Source organism: Lithobates pipiens, unplaced genomic scaffold (genome assembly GCF_037356315.1).
Source record: "Lithobates pipiens isolate NorthernLeopardFrog02 unplaced genomic scaffold, aLitPip1_a1.2 Scaffold_18, whole genome shotgun sequence".
Classification (NCBI taxonomy): domain Eukaryota; kingdom Metazoa; phylum Chordata; class Amphibia; order Anura; family Ranidae; genus Lithobates; species Lithobates pipiens.
Window position 1 is genome coordinate 535,352,079 of NW_027507758.1, and position 12,626 is coordinate 535,364,704.

General features: G+C 42.1%; 1 long non-coding RNA gene across 1 annotated transcript; it reads right to left on the minus strand.

Annotated features, from left to right (window-relative positions):
* Positions 1–11,413: 11,413 nt before the first annotated feature.
* On the minus strand, positions 11,414–12,110 carry LOC143990254 (uncharacterized). Its single transcript, XR_013277247.1, has 2 exons — positions 12,000–12,110; positions 11,414–11,490 (listed from the first exon to the last, which is right to left on the minus strand). It is a non-coding gene; the product is annotated as an uncharacterized LOC143990254 (long non-coding RNA).
* Between the last annotated feature and the right edge of the window lie 516 nt (positions 12,111–12,626).

Below are 12,626 nucleotides of genomic sequence, written 5' to 3' on the forward strand. Positions count from 1 at the left end.
ATTTTCGTATGAATTTTGCACCATTAGTGGGCTGCAGAAACAGCCGATTTTCGCTCGGAAATCAAATTTGAGGAATCGAACATGTTGGAAATTTTTTTAAAAACGAACGATTTTCTAATCAATGATGGGAGAATCGTGCGAGAAATGTAATAAGAAAAGACAATTTGTGGAGAGAAAAGAAGATTCCTGTTCACGAAAATTCTTTTCTGTAGCAACATGAGGTGAAATTGAAGGCTTGGTCAGCCAAATTACGAAAATTAATGGTGGCACCATTGGATCACTTTCTGATTTTGAAAAGAAAATTTGTTCGAAATTCGACTGTGTATGGCCTGCATAAGCCAGAAATAATTGAAATACAATGTGGAAATGAATATTAGACTTGTGCACAACGGAAAATTTTGTTTAGTTTCGGTTCGTTGTCATTCGTAAAAATACATCATTTCGTTCTGTTATATTCGTTATGTTACGTTAATACGTTTTCGGATAATTCGTTATTATTCGTAGAGTGTCGAATTCATTAGTTCGTATTCGTTGAAATTCGATATTTATGTATGTATAGACATTCGTGATAATGATTCGTAGTTTGGAAAGTCGTTTGTTTATTGAATCTTTTAACACGCACAATGACAACGTCTCTTCTCCTCGGCTCAAATACAATACAATACCCTTCTAACTCAGTGCTCAGGAATGCACTTTGCCAGTAATCCATCCTTCGGCACAAAATTAATTAGCTGATTGGACTATAAGATTTACTTTGAGCTGACCTTTTGTTTCATTAGATCTTTAAATAATTACCAAATTCATTCGAATTCATTTGAATTCATTCGTTATATTTCTTTCGTATTTGTTGTTATTCGTTATTTTTTTATTCGGACATTCGGATGCATCCGAATGTCCGAAAGATGCAAAATTCGGCCGAATTTCGATTCGTTACGAAACGAATTGCACAAGCCTAATGAATATATGATTTTACATTTTGGGCAGTGATCAGGAGCTGTTGGTAACAGCACAGTCACTGTGCTGGGCGTTCCATGTAAGCAAGCTCCCAACATAAAACCTTGGAACTGGCTGGATGCATTTATCTGGGTGATCTTTTGGGCAGATGGGAGGCATAAGGTAAGTAAAACTGCTTTTCATGATACCCCTAGAGCATTTTTACCCATGTAGTGCAAGGTGGAGGCCCTCCTAAAGCCCCATACACATTCTCATATTTTCTGCTGATTTTTGTCTTCAGATTTACCAAAACCATGTAGTACAAGGGCCTATCTGATTGCATACACATTGAAACTCCTAAGGTTTGACCCCATATTATATGGTTTTGGTAAATCTGAAGGAAAAAAATCAGCAGAAAATCTGATAGTGTGTATGGGGCTTTAGAGTGCAGATTTAAAACTAGCAAATGGTTATACTAAGCAATACAAAATATTCCTGTCTGTTTGATGCTATATATGTTACATCGTTGGGAACTCAGATTTGGGACCACTATTTATAGGTACTTTAAAGCATTAGCTTCATGTGTATTGTAAGGGCTCATTCAAAATATTTGCAGAGACCTACACTTTTCTGCTGAATTGTTTTCTATGTGTCTCGTTCACATCAAAACGGTGTGATATACAGAGCAGAGCAGTGCACAATTATACATGTCTTGTATATAATTTTATATATATATATATATATATATATATATATATATATATATATATATATATATATATATAGTGCAGCGCTACTATGGTGATAGCTCTAATATCACACCTTGTGAAAATAATACGTGATATAATAATCAAATCATTACAATATCACACAACATAAGAGTCCTTGTTATCAACACAATTCTTGATTGCTGTAATTTTGTGATAATCTTTCTCCACCATGCTTTTCTTTAAACTCTTAGGCTGGGTTCACACTGCTGCGGCTAGGAGACCCGGATGTGATTCGCACCGCACTGCAGTGCAAATCACATCCGATCTCTGTGCGATGTGAGTTCAGCCATACAGATAGTATGGCTGAATTCGCATCGCACCCGCCCCAAACTCGCACAGGACCCTTTTTTTGGTCCGCAGCAGAATCGGATCGCATGGGTGTTCACACCATGCGATCCGATTCCTGTCCGAGTTTGCAGATCGCACTGCAATATGCGAACTGATCTGGGGGTGTCATTAACGTTTCACTGACACTCCCAGCAGTTCGCATAGGGCAGTGTGAACTGCCGCCGGGAGGCATGCGATGCGGGAACCCGCCGCTGATTCGCTACGTTCCCGCATCGCTGTAGTGTGAACCCAGCCTTAATACTTGTGCACACCTCCACCAACTATTTTACCTGCTCACCTCAAGAATGAGTCAGGTAGACTCAAATATAACTCTTTATCTTTCACTCTCCGATGATCTCTCCCTTTTATCAAGGATCAGCTGTTCACCATCCGCCCTTATGCAGTTTCAGCTACTCCCAATGCAGTGGTGCAGTGGTCATCAACCATGTCCTCAGGGCCCACCAACAGGCCAGGTTTGCAAGATAACTGAAATACATCACAGGTGATATCATTCTAGTCTGCATCTCCCCAAGGTAATACTTAAAACCTGGCCTGTTAGTGGGCCCTGAGGACAGGTTTGATGACCACTGCAGTGGTATATTCAGGTTTTGTGCCACCCTAGGCCTGACTAAACTCATGCACCCCCTAATTTAAATACAACCCACCCTTCCTGTCAAGGCCACACCCCTTCCTATTTAAGACACGCCCTGCCATCTGTAAGCCACAACCCTCCCTCTTTCAATTGATGGGCACAGTGGCCGCATTTGATGGCACAGTGGCAGTAATTTATGGACACAGTGGCTGCGTTTGATGGCACAGTGGCTGTGTTTGATGGGCACAGTGGCAACAATTGATGGGCACAGTGGCTGCGTTTGATGGGCACAGTGGCTGCGTTTGGTGGCAACAGTGGCTGCGTTTGATGGCACAGTGGCTGCGTGTGATGGGCACAGTGGCTGCGTTTGAGGGGTGCAGTGGCTGTGATTGAGGGGCACAGTGGCTGTGTTTGATAGGCACTGTGGCGGTAATTGATGGGCACAGTGGCAGCGTTACTAAAGCTGCCTGGGTATACATGTTTTTAAATTGGTCCTGGCTTGCTGCTTCAATCCATCTATATATATCCCTCGCTCTCATCAATTTGTACCTGAGGGTTTCCGAATCCCACTGCTGCCGTCATCCTCCTCTCTCTCGCTCCTCCTCCTCTGGTTACAGAGAGACCCATCCCGACTCCCTGCCCTGAGCTGGAGAGCATGAAATGATGCCGCATGGAGGTGGGTAGGCAGAGCATTAGGCATATTGACCTCTGCTGACCAGAGGTCGAAACGCTTGGAGAGGGGAGGATGCGAGCCTATGATCTTACGCAGCCACAGTGGTGAGCGAGCGGACGCTCTTATTATACCGAGTGTTTGTTTTTTATCTTGTAAGTGTCCTCTTCTTAAGCTGGGTTTTAAATAAATTTGAAAAATGGAGAGCACTATGTCTGCTGTATTTTTGATTACATGACACTGAAAACAAGTTCCTAGGAGTGGAGGAGAATCTAAGGAGAGAGGCTTTGTGTTTTTGGAGATCAACCCTCTATCCATGTGAAATGCATTGGGAGTAGCCGAGACTGCATAAGGGTGGATGGTGAACAGCTGATCCTTGATAGAAGGGAGAGATCATCGGAGAGTGAAAGATAAAGAGTTATATTTGAGTCTACCTGACTCATACTTGAGGTGAGCAGGTAAAATAGTTGGTGGAGGTGTGCGCAAGTGTTAAGAGTTTAAAGAAAAGCATGGTGGAGAAAGATTATCACAAAATTACAGCAATCAAGAATTGTGTTGATAACAAGGACTCTTATGTTGTGTGATATTGTAATGATTTGATTATTATATTACGTATTATTTTCACAAGGTGTGATATTAGAGCTATCACTATAGTAGAGCTGCAATATATATATATATACAGCAGGGTAAATTTTAAAATATATATTTTTTCTTTGCACTTTATTAATAATTAGAGTGGCGCTGATTGCCGTACACACTTAATTATACATGTCTGCCTTTTTCCGTAAAGCTCTGTATATGAATGTAGGGAAATTGACCGAAGCACACTGCATGGGGAAAAAAATAAAGAAACACCTGACAGGAAATGGGATAGAAGAACGATGCAGTGAGTCCCGGCTCTCGATCATCGCTTGGTATGGGCAGACTGTGATAGAAGGGCTCCAGTGGGGAGTTCTAATTAGGTGACACTGATGGCGGGAGCTCTGATGAGGGGAACACTGACAAGGGAGCTGTAAAGAGGGGACACTAATAGAGAGGTGTTTTTATGAGGGGGCTTTGATGAGGGGGGCACTAATTGGGAAGCTGTAATGAGGGGGACACTGATGACGAGACACTGATGGAGGAGCACTGATGAGGGGGACATTGATGGAGAGGCTCTGACAGAAGGAACTCTGATGCAGAGGCTCTGATAGAAGGGCTCAAATTGGAGAGGCTCTGATGAAGGGAACACTGATTGGGAGGGCTCTGATTTAATGGCTTTGATGGAGACCCGAATGTTTGCTTAGGACTATAGTGTAAAGGGGTGCTCCGATTGGGACTATGGTGCAAAGGGGGGCTCTGAAGTGGACTGTGATGTATGGGGGGGCTCTGATCGGGGTTTGACTAGCGCTGTGATATATTGATGTAAACTGTGACTCTGATGGGGGTTATGATGTAAAGCGGTGCTCTGTTGGAGAGTATAATGTAAAGTGGGGCTCTGATGGGCAGTAAGATTTAAGGGGTCTATAACAGGGACTATTAAGTAAAAGAGGGCTGTTCTGGGGACTGTAATGCACCGGGGACATTGATGGAGACTATGGTGTAAAGCAGGGGTCTCCAAACTGTGGCCCAGGGGCCAGATGCGGCCCTTTACTTGCCTTGATCCAGCCCTTGATATCAATGATGGGGCACTATTTCTCCCATTGACACCAATGATGGGGCACTATTTCTCCCACTGACGACAATAATAGGGTACTATTCCTCAAACTGACACCAACGATGGGGCATTATGCCTCCCACTGACACCAATGATGTGGCACTATTTCTCCTACTGACACCAGCAATAGGGTACTATTCCTCCCCCTAATACCAAAGATGCATTGTTTAATCCCACTGACACCAGGAAAATTTCTACTCCTAATGGCCACAGTCTGGCCCCCATAAAGTCAGGAGGACAGTAAACTGGCCCTTTGTTTATGTAGCACCCTCTAGTAAGGTAGGTGCTAGAGTAAAGATTTTTCTGGAGAGTAGGAACATTTAGGCAGGCCTAGCTGGTGACTATGCCTGTTTGTTTTCATTCTGGGCTGGGAGTGGCTCAGGGCAGGGTTGGGTGACTCACAGGTAGCATCACTGTCACCTCCCTCTTCTTTCTAGAAGGTGGTAGAATGAGAAGAGGGGAGGAGAGGTGAAACTGCTGGAGGTTTTCTAGGGAGCCTTGACCAATCCCCAATTTGGATTGGCATAGGGCAGGCCTCCTTAAATACCAAGGTTCAGCCCAGCTGGGGAGGCGTTATTGGGTGGAAGAGTTGGAGTAAGTGAGTGTGGAGGCTCCCTAGTCTGGGGGGGGGGGGGTGACCCTGGGCTGGGGCTGGGGAGGAGGAGAGAAGAGATCCTGGAGGAGAGGCACATGAGAGTGCAAGGAGAGGACAGTGGGAGAGAACACTGCTAAGAGACTCCGGGGAAGACAACTGGTCGCAGCCAGGAGGGCTGGTGAGTGCAGTACAGTCGGGGGGACTTGGGAGGTGCGTCTGAGAGAACTGGGAGATTGAAGTTTGAGATGGGTGCAAAATCAGAAGAGAGCCCTGGGGAGAGGTCATTGCATCCAGGTTGGCTGGCAGGGCCTGAAGAGAGCTATCTGGGATTGGTAGATGAGCAGAGGACAGTTAGCACCTGAACTATTTTTACACCACAGGGGCCCAAGGTCCCTGCCCGCAAAAGGCAGTTAACTGAGGCCTGGCTGAATTAGTGTCAGGCCTAACCATGCAGTGCTAGCTAGTCTGGAGGAGTAAATCTGCAGCAAGGGAAGTGCTGTGGAATAACAGTCTGCAGCAAGTGAAGTGCTGGTGGAGTAACAGTATGCAGAAAGTGAAGTGCTGGCGGACTGAAGGATAAGAGGTCTTAAGCAAGATTTTGTGCTGGAGAGAAGACTGGAATGTATATACTGGAGTGTCTATAGACGTCCCAAGCAAGTTGCACTGAATATTTTTGGGCATCCCATTAATTTCCCATTTCCTATCCAAGTCAATCCCCTCAATAAAAAGAAAAAAAAAACAAAGCTTATGGACTGTTCTATGCCTCTAAGTGTCTGAGAGGTGAATGCCGGGTTGGGCAAGGTGACAAGTGAACCACTACATTCAGCAACCCCTACGTGGGCATGGCTACATTTAGAAAGTTTGGAGACCCCTGGTGTAAAGGAAGGCTCTGATGGGGACTGTGGTGTAAAGGGGGGCTCTAATGGGGGCTATAATGCACAGGGGACTCTGACGTGGACTATAATATAAAGGGAGGCTCTCATGGGGACTATAATGCACAGGGGACTATGATGTAAAGGGGGCAGGGGGCTCTGATGGGGACTATGATACACAGGGGGCTCTGATGGGGACTATGATACACAGGGGACTCTGATGAGGACTACGATGAAAAGAAAGGCTCTGATGGTGACTATGAAGAAAAAGAAGGCTCCTATGGGGACTATGATGTAAAGGGGGCTCTGATGGGGACTATAATGCATAGCGGACTCTGATGGAGCATATTATTTAAAGGAGGCTCAGGGGACTCTGATAGGGATTATGATGAAAAATAAGTCTCCTATGGGGACAATGATGTAAAGTGAGGCCCTGCAATAACACTAGCAATAAATTGTCCAAAATGTCCAATTCCCTCTCCACAAACAGGAAGAGGAAGTGATGCCACAGGATGTGGTGTAAATCTGTGCATAAAAATACATGAAAAAAAAATAATGTCAACATGCATAAAACTCAATGAAGCACACATGTAAATGTATGTAAACTCATGTCTATGCAAATTAAATCTATATCAGTTTTTTCTGCATGAATGTGTGAATGAATGCTTGTAATAAAAACCCCTGTTTTTAACAACAAAATATTGAAACTACTTAATTAGGTTTTTCTGCTGACTAGAGTGCTGCGGAATATTGTATTGCTGTATATATTACCATTGCCTTTTTTCTAGTTTGAAATTAATCTTTAAATTAATCAGAGCAGCTGCTATTGTTCTTTTGAGCCATTGTAAAGGAAAACTGTATACAGATGGCATCATTATTTATATACATTATGTTTTAATGCCATGCCTTAAAAAAAGGTTAAACAGAAGTTATTAAATACAATATAATAAATCTAGCTAGTCTGGAGGAGTAACAGTCTGCAGCAAGGGAAGTGCTGGAGGACTGAAGGATAAGAAGTCTTAAGCAAGACAAAAAAAAAGCCTCTTCACGGAAATATTTCCTGTTAAATAAAACAAGTCAATAGTATTAAAGTAAGATTACATTTAAGTTACTTAATTGATTTTTTTATCCCCTGAAAACAACAGAGATCGATTTCACATAACCATCAATTTCCGTGTAAAATGTCACATTTTTTCTTCTAGGACAGAACACAATGGGAAACCTGAGTAAGGGTCTTGATTACTCCCAGGGGAACGTGTTTTAAGTGTAATTATTATCCGAACAACCCAATTGGAAAATATAATTTGAAAGGCATCCCTTTGCCTCTTGAGCAACACTGAGCTTCTATGATAAATGGTTGTATGCTGATAATGATTGCTGTATTATTGTACATTCTATTACTAGTGCTGCTGAGTCGTTCATCTTAAAGTGTCACTAAACCCAGGACCCTGCATTCACTATATCTGGTCTCCCACAGTACACAGAACATGGAAATGCAATTGTTTTAGTAAATTTAGACAGCTAAATATCCTTTTCATCAACAGAGCAGTCTTGTGACTTCTATCAGTATCTGGCCGAGCACTGGTTAAAGCTTGTAGGAGGAGTTTTCCGACTTACCTATGAGACTGCAAGACCCATAACTGTCTGTCTGGACAGTGTTGATTGGCCCTGTGCTGATCACATGCACGCTCCCAAGAAAAAAACCTCTCTAGCAATACACACCAAACTGAGCATGTGCAGCCTGACTCCATAAACTCAGTGTTATCAGGAAATTATTAGGAGTCAGTTGAAGAAGGGGAGGATCAGAGAAGATAGGATTCAATAGCCGTTTTAACCCCTTGGATTCCACAGTGAGTATAACAAGCATGCTTATGGCATATACAGACTTATTTTACTGTTGTGGGTTTAGTAACACTTTAAATGTGGAAATCCAGGTTTTGGATAAAACAGGGGAAGATTAGATCTCTATCAGGTGTTTAATGCTGTCTATGTGCTAAATATTTCCTCTTACTACCTGTTCTGGTAACCACCAAGGCATTAGATAGAGCGGGGAAAAGTTAGCATCATTTTTGGGTTTTAACCACTTCCCGACCAGTGCACGGTGATGTACATCGGCAGAATTGCACGGGCAGGCATATCGGCGTACAGGTACATCCAATCTTAAATGTCGCCCTGCCATTTAAGATTGGCAGGGCGTGCTGCTCGCGTGTTGGTCGGGACCCCCGTGAGTCCGGTCGTGGGTCCCAAGGACTCAATCGCCGCGGGCATACCCGCGATCCTCTCACGGGGCGGCTGAACTAGGAGATGCCGTTGTAAACAGCATCTCCCCGTTCTGCCTATCAACAAGTGGCGCTGATCTCTGCTCCATGTGATTGGAGCAGAGATCAGTGTTCACTAAAAGAAAGCCCAGCCCCCAACAGTTAGTAACACACCCCTAGGAACACTTAACCCCTACACTGCCACCCACTGGTTAACCCCTTCACTGCCAGTGTAATTTACACAGGAATCACTGCATTTGTATAGCAGTGATTGCTGTATAAGTGACAATGGTCCCAAAAATGGGTCAAAAATGTCCGATGTGTCTGCCATAATGTCGCAGTCACAATAAAAATCGCTGATCGCCACCATTACTAGTAAAAAAATAAATTATTAATAAAAATGCCATAAAACTATCCCCTATTTTGTAAACGCTATAACTTTAGCGCAAACCAATCAATAATCGCTTATTGAGATTTTTTTACCAAAAATATGTAGAAGAATACGTATCGGCCTAAACTGAGGGAAAATTTTTTTTTTTTATAGATTTTTGGGATATTTATTATAACAAAAAGTTTTTCAAAATTGTCGCTCTGTTCTTGTTTTAAAAAATAAAAAGTGATCAAATACCACCAAAAGGTGCAGGAGGTGATCAAATACCACCAAAAGAAAGCTCTATTTGTGGTAAAAAAAGGACGTCAATTTTGTTTGGGAGCCACGTCGCATGACCGCGCAATTGTCAGTTAAAGCGACGCAGTGCCAAATCGCAAAAAGTGCTCTGGTCTTTGGCCAGCAAAATGGTCCGGGGCTGAAGTGGTTAAATGCTGTCTCTGTCCCCATTAAGTTAACTTTCCTTCACTAATGCCTTGTACAGATGGCTTTCATTGTGTGAAAGAGCAAGTATTTGAGAAGTTTTTGGCAAGATTCAAGCAGCTTTGTTGAAGGCTTTGAAGTAAACTTGTGTTGCTGTACTGGCATGATAAACATAGAACTAAAGCCTGATAACCCGCTCGGTTGAACTAAAAAATGGACAGCTCCGTTGGAGCCACTGTACTAACAATCTAATGTTTGTTAGTACAGTGCCCCCTGCAAGAACACTCTGGTCATTGGCTGAGAGCGCTGATTAGGAGTCAGTCGGCTGCTGATTTTCCGGCATTCTCTTTCGACCGAAGCCGGCCGTTCAGACCAAACTGTTGGACCAGGTGCCATATACACAGGCCACATGTTGGATGTTTTTTACTGAACGGGCCAATGACGCTCAACATTTGACCTGTGTATACTAGGCTTTAGTGGGAGTATTGACTGGCAATTTAAACAAGATGCTACCAGGCTTGAAGGAGCCTTAGTAGACTTTTAACAAGCTTATTTCAGAAGATGGTTATATTCCATGTTATTCTATTCTATTCTATTTGTTTCTATTATATACTAGTCTATTCTGTTCTTTTATTTTTTATTCTATGTTGTTGTCTTTTACTCAATTATATTCTATTATTTTTTTTTCTGTTATATTCTTTTCTAGTCTAGTCTTATTTTTTTCAATTCTATTTCTTTATTTTCTATTCTATTTGCTTTGGAAATTGGAAAACTATTTGAATTCGAAACTATTCTAATTTGAAAAGCATTAGAAAATCATTCTAAAACTATTTGAATTCAAATTTCGTCCAATTTTTTTTTCATTATTTCGTATTCGTTTAAAATTGGTACTATTGTAATTCAGAAATTTGAATACATCCAAATTTCCAAAAAACAAAAGTTAGTCGGAATTTGAATTTGGAACGAAACTAACCACACATGTCTACTGACCTCCTGAACCTGATTCACCCCTGTAATATGGACATAAATTGTAAGCTTCTTGTGGGTGTAAAATGGTGTAAATCAGGGATATGCAATTAGCAGACCTCCTGCTGTTGCAAAACTACAAGACCCATCATGCCTCTGCCTCTGGGTGTCATGCTTGTGGCTGTCAGAGTCTTTCTATGCCTCATGGGACTTATAGTTCTGCAGAAAATATATAAAAAGCAATGGTACTACTCACAAAACGAGCATATAAAAAGGCTTTTTCTTATTGGTCAAACTGCATCTCTTGGCAACTACAGACAGGACCTGATGACAAGAAGATCGGATGGTACCCCAAACGAACGCAGCCTTTCAGTCATTTGGGGTACCATCCATGTCGGTGCGTCCTCCTTCTTTTCTTTTTCTTCTACTTTTATGAACGCCCATTGTTCTGAGGAGGGCTGCAAGATCAGAGACTTTACTATAAACTATAAACCAAAGAGTGGATTACACCCTTTGCAGTTAGCAAAAACACCATAGTACAGGAGATCATTGTCTTCTTGACTTGTAGTTCTGCAACAGCTGGAGGTCCGCTAATTGCATATCCCTGGTGTAAATCATTCTGTGTATCATATAAAGCAACAGTGAATAAATTGTACTTATTAAAGTGGTTGTAGACCCTTACATACCCAGTGAAGTGACTGACCTCATATAAGTTGTACCTGTTTATCCACAGCCCTCTCTCATCTACCCCAGTTTAAAGTCCAGAATTTACATAGCATTTTTGAAGGGGTGGGGAATCTGATGTCACACACTGCACAGCATAGAGCAGAGAGCTGAGTGTAATTTGAGACCTGAGTGGAGGGCATTGACACACACCCCTCTACACAGTCTCATAGGGAAACATAAATAGCTGAGGCTGTCAATCACCTGCTGTGTGCTGGAAGGAGGGGGCAGGGCCATCTCCTGGGATCTCTTGGTGTTGGCATAGATGTCCAAGGTGCTTCATGCAGATAGCAGAGGAATGAGAGAGGAGACACAATTCACACTAGGTGATTTGGATAGAGAAGCAAATACAAGCTATAGAAGAGTATGCTTAACATTTTTTTTTTCATTTTAGAGGTTTACAGCCACTTAGTTAAATAAAAATATAAAAAAAAGTCAGATCATTTTAAGCTGATTCTTAGTATATGCACATGTTTTTAAAGTACGCTGCCAATGTTGATCTCCTTCTGGAAAAACTATTTGCGTGGCCGTTATGCTGATCCTGTCACTGACACCGAGCAAGCATCATAAAAGGAAACCCAGAGTGCAGCCAGCATACTAATTCTGGGCTAGTGACTCAAAGTATTGAATTAAGAGGGTGAAAGCCAGGCAATTAACATTATCAGAAGTATAGTCATCAATTGGCTGCCTCCTCAAAAAAAAGGTTTCCTTTAAAAGTCATCCTAAAATTCAAATAGCTCTATTTTTGTCTTTCAATTCTTTAATAAATCAAAGGTGCTTCCCTACCCATCACTTGGATTGGTGCAGCGTATGGGATCTGCCGTGAGATATTTCTTGATCCTCGTCTTCGATGTAGGGCTGTAAGAACTGCTGTGCTGCAATGCAGCATTTTGTAGCACACAGAACACTGGGGGCAGTGCACAAGTGACTGCAGAGCAGCTGCTGCTTAAACATAAATACTAATAAAATGTTAGGAAATAGTTTTCCAATTTCATCTTTACCAAAAAAAAAAAAAAAGCTAGAAAAATAACAGCCAAAAAAGGTTTAATAGGGTGAAACAAAGAAAGATGTGGTGTATTGAAGGCAATGCATATCTGTGGCAGCTTGCATGACCCCTGGCTTTCTTTGACTTCTCTTCCTCTGCAGTTCTCAAAGTAACCTGAGAAATTGGAGTCTTAGGGGTCATTTTATTACCCTGAAACCCTGGAGATTATGGTCATTCATGGCTAATCATGTAGAGAGAACTGCAGAGTCAATTTGTCAGAGGTTATAATGCTTGCTGCAAAGTCAAAGAGGGTGATTTGCTGCTTTATTTCTGCTTTTTCTGAAAAGATTACATCAATCTTATCAAAATCCTAATAAATAAATCCTGATCAAAAGTGCCCAGAGACCTTAGAGGGTGGTTGGGTATAC